The following is a 21,096-nucleotide window of genomic DNA, read 5'->3' on the forward strand; positions in this document are numbered from 1 at the left end:
AGACATTTGTATTCAAAGAGCGACTCCCACTCTTCTTTAATATTTCTGTCGCCTAGTCACTTATACCTGCCCACTGCCAGATGTTTCAGGCATTTTGAAAAAACGAAAAGTGGAAATGGGGAGATTAATAATGCCATGTAGGAGCCATACTGTTGATGGAGTCTCTGTTACTGTGAAAGGCAACTTCTCTAACTTTTCTATGTGAAGCATGGTGAAACTCGCTTCCCTTTTAGCAATTGTCTGTTGTTCCTTGGATAAATTAAAAGCAGTGAACAATTCACTACTGTTAATGTACTTCCATGGAACTCAGCATTTTTCAAGGTCTGTAACATCCAACCTAACTGCATGATGGAACGCAGCTGACTTTGCCCATGATATAAAAGGGACGTGTCTGTCTGAATGATATCTATCGCAGCCGATACTATGTTTTTCAGGGAATAAATCCTGTTGGACAGTGTTCATGCCGTTGTCGACAACACCTAAGGCCTTTTCTAAGTTTTCCTTGTCTATTTGCCTTAAATGCGCAGCAGCTTCTTTCTGAGAAAGCTTCCAGATTCTTTTATGTATGGCATATATGTATCTTTTGGAGTGTGGCTTTCTAGGACCTAACAGGACATCCTTCAAGTCTATATCTTCAGAAAGAGTGTTAAGATGTTCCTTAACTGCAGCTAACATGTTAGTCTGTACCCATTGTTGGCACAGTTTACCCACAGTGAATGTTGTAACTATACCTGTGTGTTAACCTGAGACAAAGCGAGGGTCTGGCCGGCTAATCTTGAAACCCCTGAGGAATTCACAAAATGCGCCTGACACCTATTTGTGTCTACTGGCCAAGTTAACCACCCGCTGGGACTGGAAAGTGAAGTTATAGGTACCAGCCTGAACCTTTGCATCTAGTTCTTCCTCTGTGACATTCAGGAAGGATTGCCAATTATTAAACTTTGCCGGTGTTGCGATATTGGGCGTGTTCATTTCCTTTATTTTTACTAACCCAAGACACGAAGGGGGTTATTCTAACTTTGGAGGAGGTGTTAATCCGTCCCAAAAGTGACGGAAAAGTGACGGATTTACCACCAGCCGTATTACGAGTCCATTATATCCTATGGAACTCGTAATACGGCTGGTGGTATATCCGTCACTTTACCGTCACTTTTGGGACGGATTAACACTCCTCCAAAGTTAGAATAACCCCCGAAGTCTGTTGAATGGTATCATTTAAAAAGATCATTTGCACAGGAATCAGGCACGCTCTAAATAAAGCTTCATTACCCTGTATTTGCCAATCTTATGTTCCCCATACACTCTTTATATCAGTAGTGTTTCTCCAGTATTCGTAACCTTCAACTGCAAGACGGGAAACAAAGGAGTGTGAATAAATTAGTTTTGTTTCAGTTAGCAAAATTTTCCTAATTTTTGAAGGAGGTAATTTGAAATAATATGACTCTGGATGTTTTGTGTCATGCCCAGAAAAGTAAGTACATTTATTTGAATAACGTTTTGGGCTCCCCACAGGTGGTGTTGAACAGTGTTCCCACTGTGTGTAGTTAAATACTGGTCTATGTCTAGTGGCAAGGTGCAGGTAGTAATGTCCCCAGTTGTTATAGCAGAACATTCCCCCATAATTCTTTGTACTTGTGTATACATCATCACTTTCAAATACTGAATAGTCCTTCATTTCAGTTAACATAAAATCAACTGTCTGGACATCCCAATCATCAGATACAACACCAGGTGTAATTACATCAGTCATAGAAATTTTGAAGACATACGGAATTTGAATGACCTCAGTAGGCCCGTATATATCAAATGGAACGTTGCCCCACACAATCCCATCAGGAATCGGCACAGCTGAAATGTTCACAAGGGACAAGTCTCTTCGGACCTTATGTAAGGAATGATATGGAGTTAAGACTTCACCCACAGGCTCAACAGAGGAGGGTTGAGGAAGGTAATGATCATTTATAAGTCAAAAGAAAACAGTCACGAAACCAATCCATGGAAATAATGCAAAAATGTCAAGCAGAACCATAAATAGTTCCAAGGGTGAATTAAATAGTTATTTTTAAGCCACAAATACAGCTTACATGTCTTTGAAACATTTTTAATTACAGGAGTAGATGAGTCTGAAGAAAAGTCATCAATGTCGATGAAGTAACCAGAAGCAGTCTCCGCAAACGCAGGAACAGGTGCATTACCGGTGGATGGATCCTCTGCACGTGGAGGCTCATAGTAGACGATGTTGTCATTTTGTGTTGTGTTGGTGTAGAAAACAGCCAAATCTTGGATAGGTGTTGTAGTTGAAGTGGTTGCTGGAATATGCAAGAGCTCATTTTCCGCCCTCCGAGCGAGGAGGTATTTGTAGCATTGTTGGTCATGCTTGTGTACTCAGAAGTAGTGTTGTTATTTCTGTTTTGAAGAGGTATGTCCTGTTGGGTAGTGAGAGGGGACTGGGAACTACCCAAGGGACCTCTGGGTCTACTGTGTAGAATCGGCCACATGGTGAAGTTTGATGTCATCAATAGAAATGAATATGTTGGCTTTGTGACCAGGCAGCAGTGGTAAGATGACAGTTCTGGTACCTTGTCCTCCCAGGACTGGGACCAGTGCTCTGTAGGGTGGGCCGAATTCCTTCTTCACAGCGATCTTCTCACAAACCCGATCCCCGATTTTAGGAATCCTGCCAGTGGACGTTGTTGGTAAATCCCTTATTTCTAAGGTGGCAGCACTGGTGGATGATTTATCATCACAAAATTGCTGAAGCTCCTGTAAGACAGTGAGACGTTCATTTATGTCAAATGGTGTGTCTGCTGCCCCCAAACCAGGGCCATCAAGATCTGGGAGATACATAGGTATCCCAAAGAGAACCTCTTAGGGAGTGCGTCTCCCCAAGGACCGTCTTGGCAGATTATTTGGTGCTCTTTGGACCCCATATAGGTGATGAAGCCAGCTGTGGCCCAAACCTAATACTCTAGCTGTTAAGGACTGCTTTAGGTCACGATTCCTCCTCTCCAAGACCACATTTCCCTCAGGATGGTATGGTGAGGAGTAATGGAGTTCAGCACCCATCGTCCCCAAGGTTCCCTGAATGCCTTAGAGGCAAAGGCAGGGCCCTGGTGCGAATGGAATGCTGCAACCCCATATGTACCGATAAAGATCAGCAAGTCTTTTATAACAGTTCAAGCGTCAGCTGACCGCTGTGGTCATACCCACAGGAATCTAGAACAAGAATCTACAGCGACTAAGATGTATTTGTATGCACCATCAGATTGAAGGGGACCGCAATAGTCCAGGTACACACATTGTAGTGGCCCGCTGGACACTAAGAGGGATGTCTGTGGTTGGCGTTTGATGTTGAAGCCCTTAAATTGCTGGCAAATGTCACAACAAAGGAGATACTGTTTTGCAACCAGGAGTGTTTTTGTAAGACTGTTGTTGTGGCCAAAATACCAGCATAAACAGAAGCGACACCCTATGCGCTGCTTTTATTTGATCTAATCTCTGGTCTAGGTTGGGATCGCTCAATCTCCAACCCCAGTAATTGTTGCGTAGGCAACATTCTGTGCACTGATGTGGTAAGAATATTTTGTAGGGTACGTTTTTGGAAGAGACTTGCCTTCAGCCGAAGCTTTCACGGCAGTCATAATTTAATTATCCAATCTCGTCTGAGAACGAGTCACTGCAGCCACAGAAGCCGTAGCTACTGCAGATTTGACAGCTTCATCAGCCACGGTATTGCCGATAACGTGTAATCCTACACGTTGGTGGCCCAATGTATGTACTACATGGACACAAGGTAGCTTATCCTAGAGACCAGCCACCCGCCCCCACAGAATTCTTTGTTTTATGGTTTTCCCTTTGGAATCTCTGCACCTGTTCAATTGCCAATGATTAAGATAATCATTGTAGGACTGGACGCAGTATTATGAGTCACAGACAGTTAAAGTCAGTAATGCTGGCTCTGTGTGTTCTAGCACTAAAATAAGGGCTTCAAGTTCAGCCAGCTGAGCTGTGCAGTCCCTTAAGGTTTGCGTGTAGGTATTGTGAGGGTGGAAGACTTCATCCTTCATCACTCCGCTCACAGCTGCACAAGCGTCTGAATATTGATGCTTGGTACCTACAGCTGATTGTGCTGAACCATCTGTGTAAATGACAGTATAGTATCTGTCAAGTGGCAAAATATCTAGAGGAGCAGGGTACTACTGTTTGTATTAAAGAAATACATCTGTCTGAAGTTTTGGATTAAAGATGTAATCAACATCGGTGGCAGTCAGGGAGGTTTCCCACTGAATCGAACATGGATGTAAATGCTTTAGCATTACGAACCCTTGCTTTGGTGACGGCCTCTAAGACTGGCACCAGGATAATGACAATAATGCGTTTACCTTGGGCAAGTGGCCTTTCCTTAATGACAGCCATCTGAACTGCAGTTAGAATTTTTTTCTGTGGGTGCAAAACGCTGTTCTGCATTGGAGTATATATGTGATTTATATGCTATGGGCACCTTGTCACCCTCGTTAACGGTGGCATAAGTGAACGCAATGGCACCAGCAATTATTCTGATGACCAAATTTGTTCTGTTGTCACGTGTGTGCAAGTGTTTTGCTTCTAGCATGCCCTGTTACAATTCCCTAAGAATGCGTGTGTGTTCAACTGTCCAGTGTCTGCTAGAAAAATCAGGGCATATTAAGTTATAAAGTGGCTTGATACGTTGTGCATAGTCAGGAATGTATGTTCTGCTAAAATTAAAGAAACCAAGTGAAGACTGTAGTTTCTTGAGAGTGTTAGGTGGGTGCAGTTGAGCATATTTTTCTAGAAAGTGGGGGGCAAAGCTCTTCCCCTTGTTTGATAGCTCGTATCCCAGGAACAATACGCTGAGAAAGGCTATTTTAGTTTTTCTAAAATAAAATTTGTAGCCAAGGGCTGCGAATCCTAAAATGATCCAATCGACTCTGGCAAGATGAATGTTGAGGTCGTCATCCGTGAGATATATGTCAACCAGGTAAGACAATGCCTCAAGGTCAATATCATGAAATATTGATGTTACATGGGCTGAGAACAGCACTGGGCTGTTCTTGTAGGCTTGGGGCAAACGGCAGAAGCGTTTTTGTGAGCCAAATGAGAATGCACTCAGGTCCTGACTTTCATGTGCTAAGTTTTGGCAGAAACAAACGTTGGAAATATCCAAGGTTGTTTTATATTTTTTGCGCACTATGTTGTTAATTAGTGCTGTGCTATGTTAATTTTGTATAGTGTATGTACGTGTATGACTGTTTAAGTGTCTGTAATCTAAGACTATTCTGTAGGAATGGTCGGGTTTTCCAACGGGAAATAATGAGTTATTCATTGCAGAGACACAGGGCTCAATCATTCCCTGGTACTCGAGCTGAGTGAGGATCTCCCTCACTGGAGCTTTTGCTTCATGTTTAACAGGATATTGTGGCTGAGGCTGGGTGTAGACCTGATAGGTATTACATGATAAGGAGAATCCCTGTCCCAACCTACATGACTGCAGTATAACACAGGTGCCTGCGCTAAACCCCAACTGACAGCGTAGGCTTGTTTTACCGGTTCTGGAACAAGAACAGAGCAAAAAGGCAAAATTACATTTTCCCTATGTGGGAGCTTATGGACGTGCTCAGGTGGCCAGTCCCCTTCGGGCAGCAGGATATAACAACTAGGTTAATCCCAGAATATCACACCAATGGTGCGCTCTACGTCTCCCTCAATTTGGATATTTAAATCATAAACCCTATCGGGTGGGAGGAAGCGCCTGTCCGCAGTCTCAACTGCAATTAAATCACTAGTTGCTATTGCATCCAGATGATCTTTCAGACTCTGGCGACATATCGTGATCTCTGCTGCGCTGTTCAACAGTGTCACTGCCCAAGTCTTGCTCTTCAGCATTGTTCTCAAGTGTACTGGCATTTTTAATTGACAGTGCTGCCACCTTTTTCTTTTTAAAATGTGGCTTTTGTTGTGGGGACTTTTCTTCTTTTTTGTCTGAAGACTGTGGTGAGTCTTTCTTCTGTTTCACGTATTCAAGACGTCGATCAGGAGGGCCCCCTCTCTCGATATGTCTATCCGGTGCATCCTGAAAGCAATGAGAGGGGTATGAATCAGTATATCTGTCTGGAGCTTTTATATTTTCTCTATTTCTGAGAGTATATCTCCTGTCGGAATTCTCCGGGTGTGGAGAATCTGCTCTCTGATTTCATCTATCTTTAAATTGCTTTTGTTTATCCCAGCGCTTCTTTGAACCCTCCTGTGCTTGTTTAGTACCTTCCTTTGGGGTGGTACTCTGTAGTTCAAGCTTCTTCGGCTTGGCTCCCAAACTATCCCGTCTTATACTGGTATAGCTGTCGGACATAATTTTCGGTAGCTGGTTCTCCTGTTCCAAGTGTGGAATCTCTCGGAGGCGCTGGCATATAGCCAGTGCTACCACTTCCCCTTTAAAATTACTGAGTAAGTTTGAGGAGACTGCGTCGAAGTTACGCATAAATTTCATCCTCAAATCTAGGGCTCGTGCAGCCTCGTGCACATTCTGAATTTGTTTTAACACTTCTGGATAAATTGGCAAGTGTCGGGGTACCATGTGTGGTAGTATAAATTGCAGCAAAGACTGTACCCCATGTGGTGCAGTCATCCACTGAGGGAACCATCTCGAAGGGCAAGCACATTGTGAGAATTTAATGTTTCGTCTGTGGTCCCGTATGGGGAAACACAGCTTCCAGCTGATTTGTTTTCTGGGCTATCCATAACGGAATTTTCTCTTGTTGGGTGGGTACTTTACCCATGATAGGATGTACTGTTTGTGGATTAATCCCAGTAGCCAATTGGTAACCAGCAGCTGCGGGTAGTGCTGGATACGCAGGTGTAGTGTTCAGAGGTTACATTACGAACTGAACAAGTCATCTATATAGTGTTACTAACTCAATGTATAGATTCCGTATGGGTTGTATTACGTGTGTAGGGCGCCATTAAACCAGTTGCGATGCTCCTGATAGGTAAGCGACATTTCATGATACTGGTATGCTTGGTACCGTTTGGGTATGTTTGCAATTCTATATGTGGAATGTGAATGTAGTGTTGTCCTCCTCAGGAAAATGAACCCAGGAATAAAATGTTTCTGTTTTATAAGCTTCCCTAGCTTCTACTATGAATGTAACATCACCACATTCTTCCCTTAAACCATGTGTTACTAAGTGTAGTGTTAATACTTGTCTAGCATTCTCAGGAATGTGTATGGCGTTAGCCATATTATGAATTGAGTAAAGAGATGGAACACCAAGTGGGGAGCAAAGCCTTTTTAATGGTTCGAGCTCAAACAACTTAGATCCTAGTTAGGTGGTCCCTGTTCAGCTGAGGTGGATCGTCCCCAAGACCACGGACCTCTCCGTATAATTGTACTTAGGGTACCTGTGGTATGTGAGACAGTGATAGTCAGTGTATCCGTAAATTAGTGCCTAAACACCTTTGTTGTTGGTGCTATGTTGTAGTTTGACTCTTGTTCTAGGCAAGTCTGCTGGTTTAAGGATGACAGTACTTATGTTTGTAGGCGACTATGCCAGTCCTACAACAAGTCGCAACTGTCATCCCAACCCTCCCGGCTCACAAGCAACACCTCACCAAAAACCCAAAGAGTAAAAGGTGATTTGTGGCAGCCTTTGAGCGTGGACTCAAGATTGTGACATCTCAGGGAGTGGTGTGGTTAAAAGGGGAGATAACCCCTTTCTCACATGAACAATATGTCTTGATCAAACACAGACAATGAAGGAGATGCAGTAAGGGTTCAATAGGTTTTAATTAACAAAACTGCAATCTACGATAAATTGCATGGGCTGCAATGATTGGGATAATTAATAATGCAAGAAACAGAATGGTAAAGACAAACGTCATCAATACAAAGACCCCCACCATCTTGCAATGACTTGAAATGACATGAGATATGAAAAATGTCCTAATACCCTAATGTCATGTACCTAATCTCTAACCTATATGAGAGCTAGGTGTGTTAAGCCTAATCTGCCAAAGTGGTGTCCATGAGAAGAGGCCCCCAACCATTGTTACATTGGAATGAGGTCTCTAGCTCAGGCTCCGTAGGGACATGAAGACTGGGTCAGCATCAAGGCGATGTGGGGCATCGATAGCAGCAATGACATCTGGTTGGAATCCCTCTGACTATCTGTCTAAGTGAGGTGCATTTATACAGATCTGCTCGGACCCCTGACGTAGGTCTATTCCTAAACAATAGATAACAGGACATGCTTGGGACGGCAATTTATGTAAACAATTCCCTCAAAGGCGTGAAGAGGGAAAGTCTGAACACCTACAGTTTGTTTATCTTTGTCGCTTGATATTGACCCCTTAGCGTGGTGGCACTGATAACGTGAAACAAAAACATTGGCCTAACTAGAAACAAGGCAGCCATCTTACAAAATATAATTAAATAAATGCGCTAAAACAGAGCAAACTAAGTAGGGAAAAAAAAACTAGGTGACAGGAGCAAGAGTCTACATGTCAAAGGCTAAGCTAAATCCTGTTTCCCATTATAACAAGATAGGATTCACTACAGAAGAAATCAACAAGGCACTCAAGAAATACTACACCAATTTATAATAAAAGACTGTATTTTAGACATCACAGTGAAAAAGATCCACCGGCGGAATCCGGAGATATAGAATTTACAAGGTATAGTAAATCAAAGCATTTCACTCAACCGTGAACAAGCACTGTCAAATTCAACAAATTTGTCACTTAGAAACTGTCACTAAAACGTTGGGCTGTTGTAATGCGGTCACTTCAGAGTCACTTTAGGCAATCAACTCCAATAGAGAGCCAGTCAGAAGGAATAGCAAGGTCCTCAGAATCATTTGCCTCCACAGGTGAAGCAGTCTCTAGGCAGTTCAATGCACTTTCTCCTGTTTGCAATGGATTCCTATGGAAGTGGTCCTGATGCAAGAGATGAAGGATGCTGAAGATGTTTCAGCATGATGTGAATGTGATGCGGTTGACAGGGGTCTTCTTACGGCTACTACTTGGTCTACAAAAGGGGTGAGGTGGTCCTGGTCACAGAGTTCACATCCCTCAACGTCCTCTCGGTGCTGGTAGAAATCCAGTTGCCACTGGGATACCAGTCGCCTGGTAGCACGGTGGCAACCAAATCCTTCCCTGGGTGATTATTCAGCTTCTGGGCAACTAAGTTGCACTCTGAAGACTCTTCCGGGCTCAGTTAACTCGGGTGCAACTTTGAGCATTGGGCTCTGGTCTCTGGTGCTGTACAGTGGTGGTCTGAAGATTTTGGGCTACCAACTTACCCTAGCAGGCTTCTCAGCTATTGTGGCCCAGTGCTGGGAACTGGAGGTCAGCCAAAAGACTCACTTTGCTTTGGCTGGGCTTGGGAGATGACGTCTCCCTGAGCAGGACACGCAGGCACAGTCTCTCTCCTTTGCTGTGCATCAGGATAAGCAGCTGCAGTCCATATGGTGCAGCCTCTCTTTAGCCGGTTCCACAGTGCAGTACTTCTTCGTTCTTCTTACAGTCAAGATGAGATCAGAGCTCTGGGTGCCACAGGTGCCCTATTTGTGCTTAGAAAATGCCCTCAGGGAATAAGATGCAGTTGGTGGTCAATGGGCTACCAGGTTTATTCCCTGAATTACCACTTCCTGGGAAGTGTGGCATCTTGCTGCATCATTCTGCCCACTCCCAACATGGCAGAACCCCTTGCTCGGCATCCAGAGCTCCCTAAAGTGCATATTCATTATACCTTGTAAAATCTGTATCTCTGGGATCCTCCAGTGGATCTTTTTCATAAAAATACAGTCCATTTTTGTAAACTGGTGTTGGATTTCTTGAGTGCCTCATGCATTTCTTCTCAATTGTTTTGGTACTGTTTAAATAGTTTACATGTGTTCCTTTGTGTAAGCCTCCTTGCTTAAAGCCACAACGTCCCAGGGTTCCGCTAGAAGGTTTATCAAAGGCAACCTACTGGTCCTAAATGGGTTGGTAGGTGTATTACATTGTCAGGTCGCACAACCACACCATATAATACACCACATTTCCTCACATTAACAAAAACTGTTCCCCTAAGTAGTTTCTGTACCCCGAGAGGTATTTTTGGCTGGCTTGCTCTCCAGCCAGAGGCAGCAAGTGAACTTGAACCATGTGGACCACATGACTGCCAGCCCGGCGCTCACGCTGGGCTTCCTGGACAGCTCCTCTCTAGCACTACCTTAAAGGCTTCCAATGACCACTGTGCAACAATACTAGGCGTGGGGGACACTTGCTGTCCTCCCCCCCTTGCTTGTTGTGGGGCCAACAAATCATATGAGCACCAGTGGGCTGCAGTGTAGAGTGGAGCTGCTGTGAGCTCGCACTGGGGAAATTGCTTCTCCTGCTATGCGGTGAAAGGCAAGCTTGTTGCAGGCAGGAATGAGACCAGAGTTGAGGGATTGAGGCCATCGACCCAGTGGTTGAGAGCGGCCCATGGGAGCTGCATGCGTGATGGCCAAACGCCCATTGCAGGTGATGCGAGGGGCTCCTCCCATGTCCTCACACAGTTAAGGCCCCAGGCAGGTAATTTAGGTCATCAGAGAGTGGAGGGGGCCATCTTTATCCATCCCCTGAGTTTTCTCAAACTATTGCTGGCTTGAAACCATATTTGGGTGTACCTTCACGCACATGGAGGGCAGTGTAGCTCCACATAATGGCACTGCTTAGTGCAAATGAATGGAGCGATGTGGGCTGGCCCTGGGGGATTTGACTTACCTACTGTACAACTGTTGACAAGCTTGTCGAAGCCACCAGCTATACTCTTGGCGACTGCTTGCAAAGGCCTGCCGCTTCCCCACTAAGCCATGTGGCTGCACAGGATGAACTTTTCCCTGCCACAACAGACTGAAGGGAAGTAGGTGAGCTCAGTCAACTGGGCCCCGAGAGCTAAAGGACTTTGTGCTGCAAGGTGCCCCCCCGCACGTTGATATGCTGAGTGTTTCTCAACTGTGCCCCCTCTTTTGGGAATACTCTGCTTTCATTTCATTACCATAATGCTGGTACCACACATGGAGCCTCCATCTCGTGGAAATCTTTGCACGGTTCTGATGTTGGATTTTGCCCGAACCCTAGGATAGTTGTCAAATTGGAGGGACCTCTTCCTCCTGCCCAAAGGTACTAACATCAGGTACCCGACTATAGACACCATCCTATGCCCAGCCTCGGACATAGTACATCTTGCATGACCTGTATACGGCTTCATTGTCTGTCAGGGACATATCCAGTCCACATATGTAGAGTGTAGGGCCGACTACACTTGCTTTTGTTCTAATCACCAACCTGCAAACGCCCTTGTGTCTTCCACTTCTGCAGCTAGTATACGTCATTGACCACACCAAAAATACCTGAACGGCACCATTGCTGAGCCGGGGGTACTCTCAGCATGGCCACTCTGATGGTTCACCAACCCGCACGGGGGAGGATTCTGTCACACCCATGACACTGGAACCCACTCATGATAAACAGGACATTCTCTTAGAAGAAACACGGGATTCCAGAGGGGCTACTGAACACCACATTGATACACAGGCAGCAGACTTGGGTCTCTTTAGGCATGCCCACTGTAAGTTATCAAATATGGTTAAGTCCACATAAACTGCCTTGTTGATGTTGGCTCCACAACAGGCAACACACTCTGCCACTACAAGTGACCTCCGTAAACAACTCAGTGTTTTACAAGACAGGGCAGAGGACGCTGAAAACAGAGCATGGCACAATAATGTGCACATTATTGGCCTACTGGAAAGGACAGAAGGGCCCAACGCAATGCTGTTCATCCAAACTTGGCTGAAGACAAGTGTAGCTGTATAAAGACTCTGCTCTGTTCACTGTGAAGAGGGCACGTTGGGTCCTAGCAGCCACCCCCTGGGGGTCAGAGGTCGGGGTTTGGTATAGGGTGGGTGCACAGCCGAGACCTATCGTAGCCAGCATTCTCAATTTCAGGACCCAAGACTTAGGGGGTCATTCCGACCCCGGCGGGCACCGCCCGCCGGGCGGAGACCACCAGAAGACCGCACCGCGGTCAAATGACCGCGGCGGTCATTCTGACTTTCCCGCTGGGCGGGCGGGCGACCGCCAAAAGGCCGCCCGCCCGCCCAGCGGGAAAGCCCCAGCAACGATGAAGCCGGCTCCGAATGGAGTGGCACCCGTCTTGATTTTCAGTGTCTGCGGTTTTTACCGCCAGGACCAGGATGGCGGGAAGGGGGTCGGAATCCCCATGGCAGTGCTGCGAGCAGCGCCGCCATGGAGGATTCTTTGGGGCAGGGGTAAACCGGCGGGAAACCGCCGGTTGCCCTTTTCTGACCGCGGCTTTAACGCCGCGGTCAGAATTGCCCATGAAGCACCGCCAACCTGTCTAGGGCGAATTCGTTATTCGCATTTCACTATTTTAGTATATGGTTTGTGTTGCCCCTCGGCCCATTGCAATCTATTGAATTTTCTACTGTTTGCGCTATTCTGTTTATGTTTAGTTACCTGATTTTGGTTACTAGTGTATATATTCTGTATATTACTTACCTCCAGAAGGAGTATTGCCTCTAAGATATTTTTGGCCTTGTGTCATTAAAATAAAGTACCTTTATTTTTGGTAACATAGTATTGTCTTTTATTGTGTGACTATAGTGGTATTGCAGGAGCTTTGCATGTCTCCTAGTTCAGCCTAAGCTGCTCTGCTACAGCTACCTCTAGACAGCCCAAGATGCTAGAACACTGCCTACATTTCACTAATAAGGGATAATTGGACCTTGTATAAGGTGTAGGTATCTTAGGTACCCACTACAAACCAGTGATCACTAATTTTCTTTTAAAACTCATGTAATCTATTAATGTGGTTTGGGTATCTGCCTTAATCCAAGCAACCATTCAACATTACTGGACTGTCAGATTGCAGTTGCAACCACTTTACAACTCCGGCATGGACCATATAATACAGATGGGATTACAGACGGCGATACACTGTGGGCACGAGTTAAGACGGCTATGTAATGCCACTTTTCCATAGTTTTGACAGCACTTGAGGGTACTTGTAGTTGTGTATGCCCAACTGTCTTCACCCCAGGACCATCTTTTTTTTAGGTAAATCAGGTTTAGTAAAATCAAAATACATATTCAACTCATAATAACAATACAAGATATCTGTCACAACGATAATAATATAAATTTGAAAGGAATTGTAAAAGCTGTTTAACATTTTAAAATGTAAAATGGGGGAAAACAATAAAAAAGGAACAAGACCAAGAAAAATAAGAAAAATACAATAGATATTAAAAAAATAAAAACAATGATATTCAGTAAAGCATAAAGTAGAGTTAAAATTAAATTCAATCAAGGACAGAGAAAACAAACCATTCATGGTGGCTTAAAATTCTAAGATAATGTACAATTAATAGGATTGCAAGCAACAGCATTAAGATAATCAGTCAAAGGTAACCAATACAGATCTCTATTTATGGAGGGGCGGCATAAAGAGTTAAAAGCAATATCTAGTCTATGATAGTGGCAAACATTATACCACCAAGCCTTATAGGAAATGTTGGATGAATTTTTCCAATTAAGAGTAATTTGCTGAAAGGCTAAAGTTAACATGAGATCCAACAACTTTAAATTATCATCATCTGAAACAATATCAGCAGAGAGACTACCTAGAAAAAGCACTGATGGAGATAATTAGGATTGCAAATGAAAAATGGAGGTAAGCTGACGCCAAACTTGTATCCAACAGGAGACAGTGGGAGGACCTTCAAAGAGGATATGCATAAGGTCTTCCTTTGGGTTTTCGCAAGACCAACAATTTGAAGTTGAGGATAGAGAAAATGTAACTATAGTAGAGGGTGTAAAATAAAGTCTGTGATTAAGAAAGAAAAGTGACTGTGTGGTAGAAGCTGATTTAGATATTCTACATGACCTATCCCATATCTTATTTCAGAAGTGAAGTCCAGGTACATCCCAAATCCAATTCCCCTTGAGTTTCAATTTTAGATTTAGGCCTTGTCAAAACAGGAGAATGAAAAAGGTTATAAATACTTGATGCCTTAGGAAATGAGGTAAGAAAGGAGGACAAAGAAAAAGGCATTTCCGAAGAAGAAGGAAGAGAAAGCAATGAAAAAAGTACATCAATGATAACATTAATAAGAAGGAGATATTTAGGCATGAATGAATTACGACAATGAAATAGAAGTTGGAATTGTGAAAATGAAAGTGGAGTATCATTGGAAAATAAATCTTTGACCCACGCTATATCTCTTTGTCTCCAGGATTTCCAAAATAAAGGTTTTTTATTGATAGTGATGAGGTGATTATGCCAAATAGGGGAATTCAGAAAAGAGGAATAAGTGACGGTTGGAGATAAATAGTGAGAACGCAGAAGAGCACAAGTATGTTTAAGAAGCGGGGAGAAGATAATCGAAATATTATAAGAAAAGGATACCACCTCACGAGGAGAAAAAGGTAGAAGAAAAGAACATTCAATATACAACCATAAGGGAGTAAACACAGAGCTTGACAAGGAGATCCATCTAGAAGCTTGACGCAAACAAAAGGATTTGTGATACAGTCGAAAATCAGGAAAGTTGGCTCCCCCTCCTATTTAGAATGACGAAGTTGACTAAGAGAAATTCTAGATTTCTTATTGTTCCAAAGGAATTTAGACAATCTGGAGTTAAGTTGTTTAAAATAAGTAACATGAAGAGGGATCATGGATAGGATATATAAAATGTTAGGAGAAATGATCATTTTGATAGAGTCAAGACGACCCCACAAAGATAAAAATAAGGGAATTCCATAACAAAAGGGATCTATCAAGCTTCTCTAAAGCACCAGAGATATTTACTTCAATGGACTTTTTAATGGAAGAGGTGAACCAAATGCCTAAATATTTAATCTTGGATGTATTCCAATGAAAGCCTGTAATATCGAATGATGATCTAAAACTAAATTTTGTTAGAGGAAGGATTTCAGTTTTATCCGAATTTATCTTATAGCCCAAAATCAAAGAAAAATCTTCTATCTCCCGAAGGTGAGATGGAATCCAGAGTTCAGGGTTTGAAATATATAAAAGTATATCATCTGCATATGCCGTTAATTTTAAGTGTTTCTCACCATATTGGAAACCCTCAATTTTAATATTATTTCTAATACAGGATAGAAAAGGCTCTAGAGCTAGGATGAATAGGAGTGGAGAGAGGGAACAATCTGACGAATGCCTTGACTTAATGAAAAGCATCTAGACAATTTCCCATTTACCAATATCAATGTCATTGGGGATTGATAAAGCAAAGAGATAAATTAAATGAAACGGGCCCTAAACCATGCCAAGCCAAGGTTTTTAATAGTAAAGACCAGTGTAACCGATCAAACGTTTTCTCAGCATCTATGGAAATTGCTACTAAAGAGTACGAAAGAGCGGAAGCTTTGCTGAGTACATTGAAGAATGTTCTAGAGTTGTCAGAAGCAAGTCTACCTTTGACAAAATCAGTTTGTTCCTTACTTATCATTGCAGATAAAAGGGGATCAAGACGTAAGGCTAACAATTTAGCAAAACTTTTATAATCTGTATTGAGCAGAGAAATTGGCCTATAATTTTTACAAAACGTAAGGTCCTTACCTTCCTTTGGAATTAAGCAAATTGAGGCTTCTTGAAATGTTCCCCCTGTACAGGCAGAACCTGTGAAAAATTGAAAAAGCTATAAAAGTTTGGGAAGTAAAATGTAAGAAAAATGTAGAAAAAATTCCACTGTGAATCATTCCGGAGTTTTACCTTTTTTAAGACAATGAAGGGCATTAAAAATTGCTGACAAAGAAATATCTACTTCAAGTGAAGAAACATCAACTAGAGTCTTATTAGGGTTTGGAATTTTCTTTGAATAATCATCCATCTGTAAGGAGGTCGGACTGACTCAGGAGTATAAAGTGTTTGATAATAATTGACGAATTCAGCTAAGAAATCATCATCCTTAAAAAGGGACTTACCAGTATCTGTAATTATAGACTTCACTGTGTCGCGTTGCTTTCGTACTTTTAAATAATTAGTAAGAAGCTTCCCTGATCTATTTCAACCCCCATAATAGTGGGCACTACTACGTAGAAGAAAAGAGGAGGCATTATCCATCGAGATTTTGTTAAATTGCAATTTTGCTTGAATAAATTCTTGTAGATTAAAATTAGAAGAGGAAGAATAATATTGATGTTCTAAATGTTTAATTTTTAGAAGTAGAGTTTGATGATGTGCATTAAAAGTTTTCTTTTTATTAGAGACAAAATGTATTATATGTCCACGAGCTGCAGCCTTAAAAGAATCTCATAACAATTGTGGATAAACATTAGAATCATCATTAAATCAGAAAAATTCCTCTGCAAAGGCAACAAAGGATGTGGAAAATTTAGAATCAAGCAACAACGAATTATTAAATCGCCACCTATTGGATGTGGGATGCACTGGGAGCAAATCAAAATCCGTAATGACTGGAGCATGATCAGATATTACCATAGGTTCAATGGAGCAATTAATAAGATTTTGGGAAAGTGATTTTGAAACAAATAATGGTCAAGTCTAGATAAGGAGCCATGTGGTGGAGAATAAAAAGAGAAATCCCTACTATCAGGATTACAGATTCTCCATGAATCAATTAAATTACATTGTGAGAGAAATGCATTATAGTGTTTATGCATTTTATGAGGAGAAAATTTAATTTCAGATTGCCTATCTATAAAAGGATCAATAATTTGATTGCAATCCCCTCCAAGAAAAAAAAAATCATCATTATAATGCAAACATTGTTTAGTAAAATTAGGCCAAAAAAAATAATCTGAGTGATTAGGACCATAAATATTACCAATGGCCACTATAATCCCATTAATGCTTAGCTTCACAAAGAGCAATCTACCATTGGAATCCGAGTCTTGAGAAATAACATTAACTGATATTTTTTTATGGCAAAGCACAATTGCACCATTTTTCTTTGTGGATGTAGGAGAAGTAAAAACATTGCCCACCCAACCTCTTCTAAGTTCCCTTGCTTCAGAATCCGTCAAATGGGTCTCTTGTAAAAGAACCAAGTTTGGGTTATATTTAGCTAAATAGGATAAAATTCTCTGCCTTTTTATTGGGTTAATAAACCCTTTGACATTCCAAGAAATAACTCTGAATTTCTACGTCACATAACCATATCTATACACAAAAGGTCTTGTACCATAAATAACTGAAAATACATATAAAAAAAAGGAAAACAAAGGGAGAAAAGAGTAAAGGGGAAACAATAAGAGAGAAGATGGAAAATATTCAAAAGAAAAAGAAGAGACAGTACATGTCAAATAAAGACGACTGCAAAAACATACCTGCGATGAATGTACAATGGGACAGGGGTGGTGACAGCACAGATTGAAGATGGCACAGCAAGGAAACAGTACGCATCAACAGACTAATGATCCGAGCAAGAATAACAATCTATAGAACACCAGGAACCTGTAGAAAGAAAACAATACATTAACAAAGAAGACCTATAGTCACATCAATATAGTATAATGTATAAACTGCATTTGAAGGACCATCAACTGTCTTGTAATAGTAATGAACAAGGGCATAGTGTATTAAGAGATGCATATAGTCAACATGTAGAAGGACTAGCCATTTCAATAAGGTTTGTAGAGTCTAGTCTTAGGAAATCGCGAAGAGCTGCAGGAGAGGTATATGAAGTTGTCTTATTTTGATATGTCACTTTAAAAAAACACGGATGGAATAATCTAAAACGAGCTCCCAAGTCACGAAGCTGTGGACAAGGATCCAAAAATTATTTCCTTCTGTTTGCTGTAGCTTTGGACACATCCTGTCAGATGAAGATCTTACTTCCTTGCCAAGAGATTTTTTTTGGCTTTCACAGCTTGAAGAACTCTAAATAAATCAATAAATTCAAGAAAGAAAATAATCACGCCTTGTGGTTTAGATAAGGAAGAATGCGGAGGACGATGACCAATGCAGTGTGCCCTTTGGATGCTAAATACTGTAGAAGATGGTAAGTCCACTAACTTTCGAAAGAATGAAGCAAAAAATGAAATTGGGTCTCTCCCTTCAAGACCCTCCGGTAGTCCATAAATGCGAAGATTATTGCGCCTGTTTCTGTTCTCCAAATCATCCTCAAGTGTCTTCATAGTTGCCACTTCCTTCTCCAAATTAGTAATTTTATGTGTTTCATCTTGCACATCACTGATTCTTTGCTCCAAAACAGAGACTCTCACTTCCATTTGAGACCACTTCGTATCAAGATTTTGCATCCGAGAATTAGTTTCTTCAATAAAAGGACGCAGTGCACGTATTTCGCCAAGCACAAGTTCAAGAAAGATCGGTGAGGGTGATTTTACTGGTGAAGGTGGGTCTTGTTTGACCCTCTTATGAGTAGTAGAAATATTCTGAGAGACTTTAGGTGAAGAAGAAGATGAAGAAGACATCTTTGATGTGGTAGAAGAAGACGCTGCAGCAGAAGTATCCAATTGTAAAAACTGCAAACGTTTGTCAGTTGAAGAGAAGTGATGTGACAGAGATTTAATTTTCTTTAGTTTGCCCATATAAAAAGAAAAGCCTTCAATAAGGAAGCGAGTGACACATGAACTACAAATATACATTGATGAAGCAGCAAAAATGAATTACATTGCTTACACAAAACTGCAAACGAAGCCATCGAAGATTCAAAGTTCAAACAAATAACTACTTTATATTGGTGAGCAATAATTATTCAAGATGGCCACTCTTGTTAGGAGAAATTTAAAAGCATATTTTAAGAATCAAGAAAAGAAGCCAGGCAGCATTTAAAACATTAAAAACGCTCACCAAAACATCCAACAGGCTAATATGTGCGAAGCGCCATAACAAAATAAAGAAAAAACGGTTCTGGCTCCTAAAATACTTCCGATGATGCGCAGAGCTCTGTTATCAGGCAGCCATCTTAGCTGGCGGCTCGCACGCTTCCCCAACCCCAGGACCATCTTAATTCTCTCCCTTCACCTACAGCCACACAGGTACCATCCCCACCGCCAAAGAGATGTCATCTCTCCAGCAACCAGCACTCACATCCACAGCGCGCTACTGTGATTGAAAAGTGTATTTGTAACGCACAATACTGTACTGAGTCTCTGGGCGCTGATGATGCGCTCTTCAATCAGCCTTTCAGCAACCACGCTTCAGCAGTTTAATTAAATGGTCCATTAAGGAAATGAGCATCCAGGTGGGGGGCGGTGGGACAGTCATAATTTCATTTTGTGATTGTAGGAAAGTCACATCTTTCTTGGCATGTTACCCCCAAATTTACATGCATGTCAGTATGTTTTTGCCTATCTCACTGGGATCCTGCTAGCCAGGACCCCAGTGCTCATAGTTTGTGGCCTGAATGTGTATACCTGTGTAGTGCCTAACTGTGTCACTGAGGCTCTGCTAATCAGAACCTCAGTGCTCATGCTCTTTCTGCCTTTACATTTGTCACTATAGGCTAGTGACTACATTTACCAATTTCAATTGGCATACTGGAAACCCTTATAATTCCCTAGTATATGGTACCTAGGTACCCAGGGTATTGGGGTTCCAGGAGATCCACATGAGCTGCAGCATTTCTTTTGCTAACCATAGGGAGCTCAGACAAACCTTTACACAGGACTGCCATTGCAGCCTGAGTGAAATAACCCACACGTTATTTCACAGCCATTTTCACTGCACTTAAGTAGCTTATAAGTCACCTATATGTCTAACCTTCACTTGCTGAAGGTTAGGTGCAAAGTTACTAAGTGTGAGGGCTCCCTTGCACTAGCAAAGGTGCCCCCACATAGTTGAGGGCCATTTGCCTGGACTTTGTGAGTGTGGGGACACCATTACACGCGTGCACTACATATAGGTCAGTACCTATATGTAGCTTCACAATGGTAACTCCGAATATGGCCATGTAACATGTCTAAGATCATGGAATTGTCCCCCCATTCCAAATCCGGTATTGGGGATCCAATTCCATGCATCCTGGGGCTCCACTATGGACCCCCAGTACAGCCAAACCAGCTCTCTGGGGTTTTCGCTGCAGCTACAGCTGCTGCCACCCCACAGGCAGGGTTCTGCCCTCCTGGAGTCTGGGCAGCCCAGTCCCAGGAAGGCAGAACAAAGCATTTTCTCTGAGAGCAGGGTGTTACACCCTCTCTCTTTGGAAATAGGTGTTAAAGGCTGGGGAGGGGTAGCCTCTCCCAGCCTCTGGAAATGCTTTGAAGGGCACAGATGGTGCTCTCCTTGCATAAGCCAGTCTACACCAGTTTAGGGAACCCCAAGTCCCTGCTCTGGCACAAAACTGGACAAAGGACAAGGGAATGACCACTCCCCTGTCCATCGCCACCCCAGGGATGGTGCCCAGAGCTCCTCCAGTGTGTCTCAGACCTCTGCCATCTTGTTTCCAGAGGTGTGGGGGCACTCTGGAGGCCTCTGAGTGGTCAGTGCCAGCAGGTGACGTCAGAGACCCCTCCTGATAGGTGCATACCTGGCTAGGTGGCCAATCCTCCTCTGAGGGCTATTTAGGGTCTCTCCAGTGGGCTTTTCCTCAGATTACGACTTGCAAGAATTCATCAGGGTTCCTCTGCACTTCTCTCTTCGACTTCTGCCAAGGATCGACCGCTGACTGCTCCAGGACGCCTGCAAAACTGCAACAAAGTAGCTAGAGGACTACCAGCAACACTGTAGCAACTAATACTGCCGGCTTTCTAGACTGTTTCCTGGTGGTGCATGCTCCAGACAAGCCAGCAGGATCCACTAAGTAAATCGGAGGACCCTTCATGCAGAGGAGAATGTCTCTATCACGTACATAAGTGCCCGTGTGTGTCAAGTGAAACTGTGGACCTACATGTAGAGAAGTTGCCCAAAAAATAGACACCATAGTTCAGTGCACGTATAACCATTTATACTAGTAGAGTGCAGCGCTGGCAATAGTTCACATATATATACATGCGTGAAAAGTGAGGGCAAAAAAGGATGATAAAACTAACAATAAGAAGCAAATTTACCAAATGATACTGCATGTGGATGAAACCATATGC

Source organism: Pleurodeles waltl, chromosome 2_1, assembly GCF_031143425.1.
Source record: "Pleurodeles waltl isolate 20211129_DDA chromosome 2_1, aPleWal1.hap1.20221129, whole genome shotgun sequence".
NCBI classification, from domain to species: domain Eukaryota; kingdom Metazoa; phylum Chordata; class Amphibia; order Caudata; family Salamandridae; genus Pleurodeles; species Pleurodeles waltl.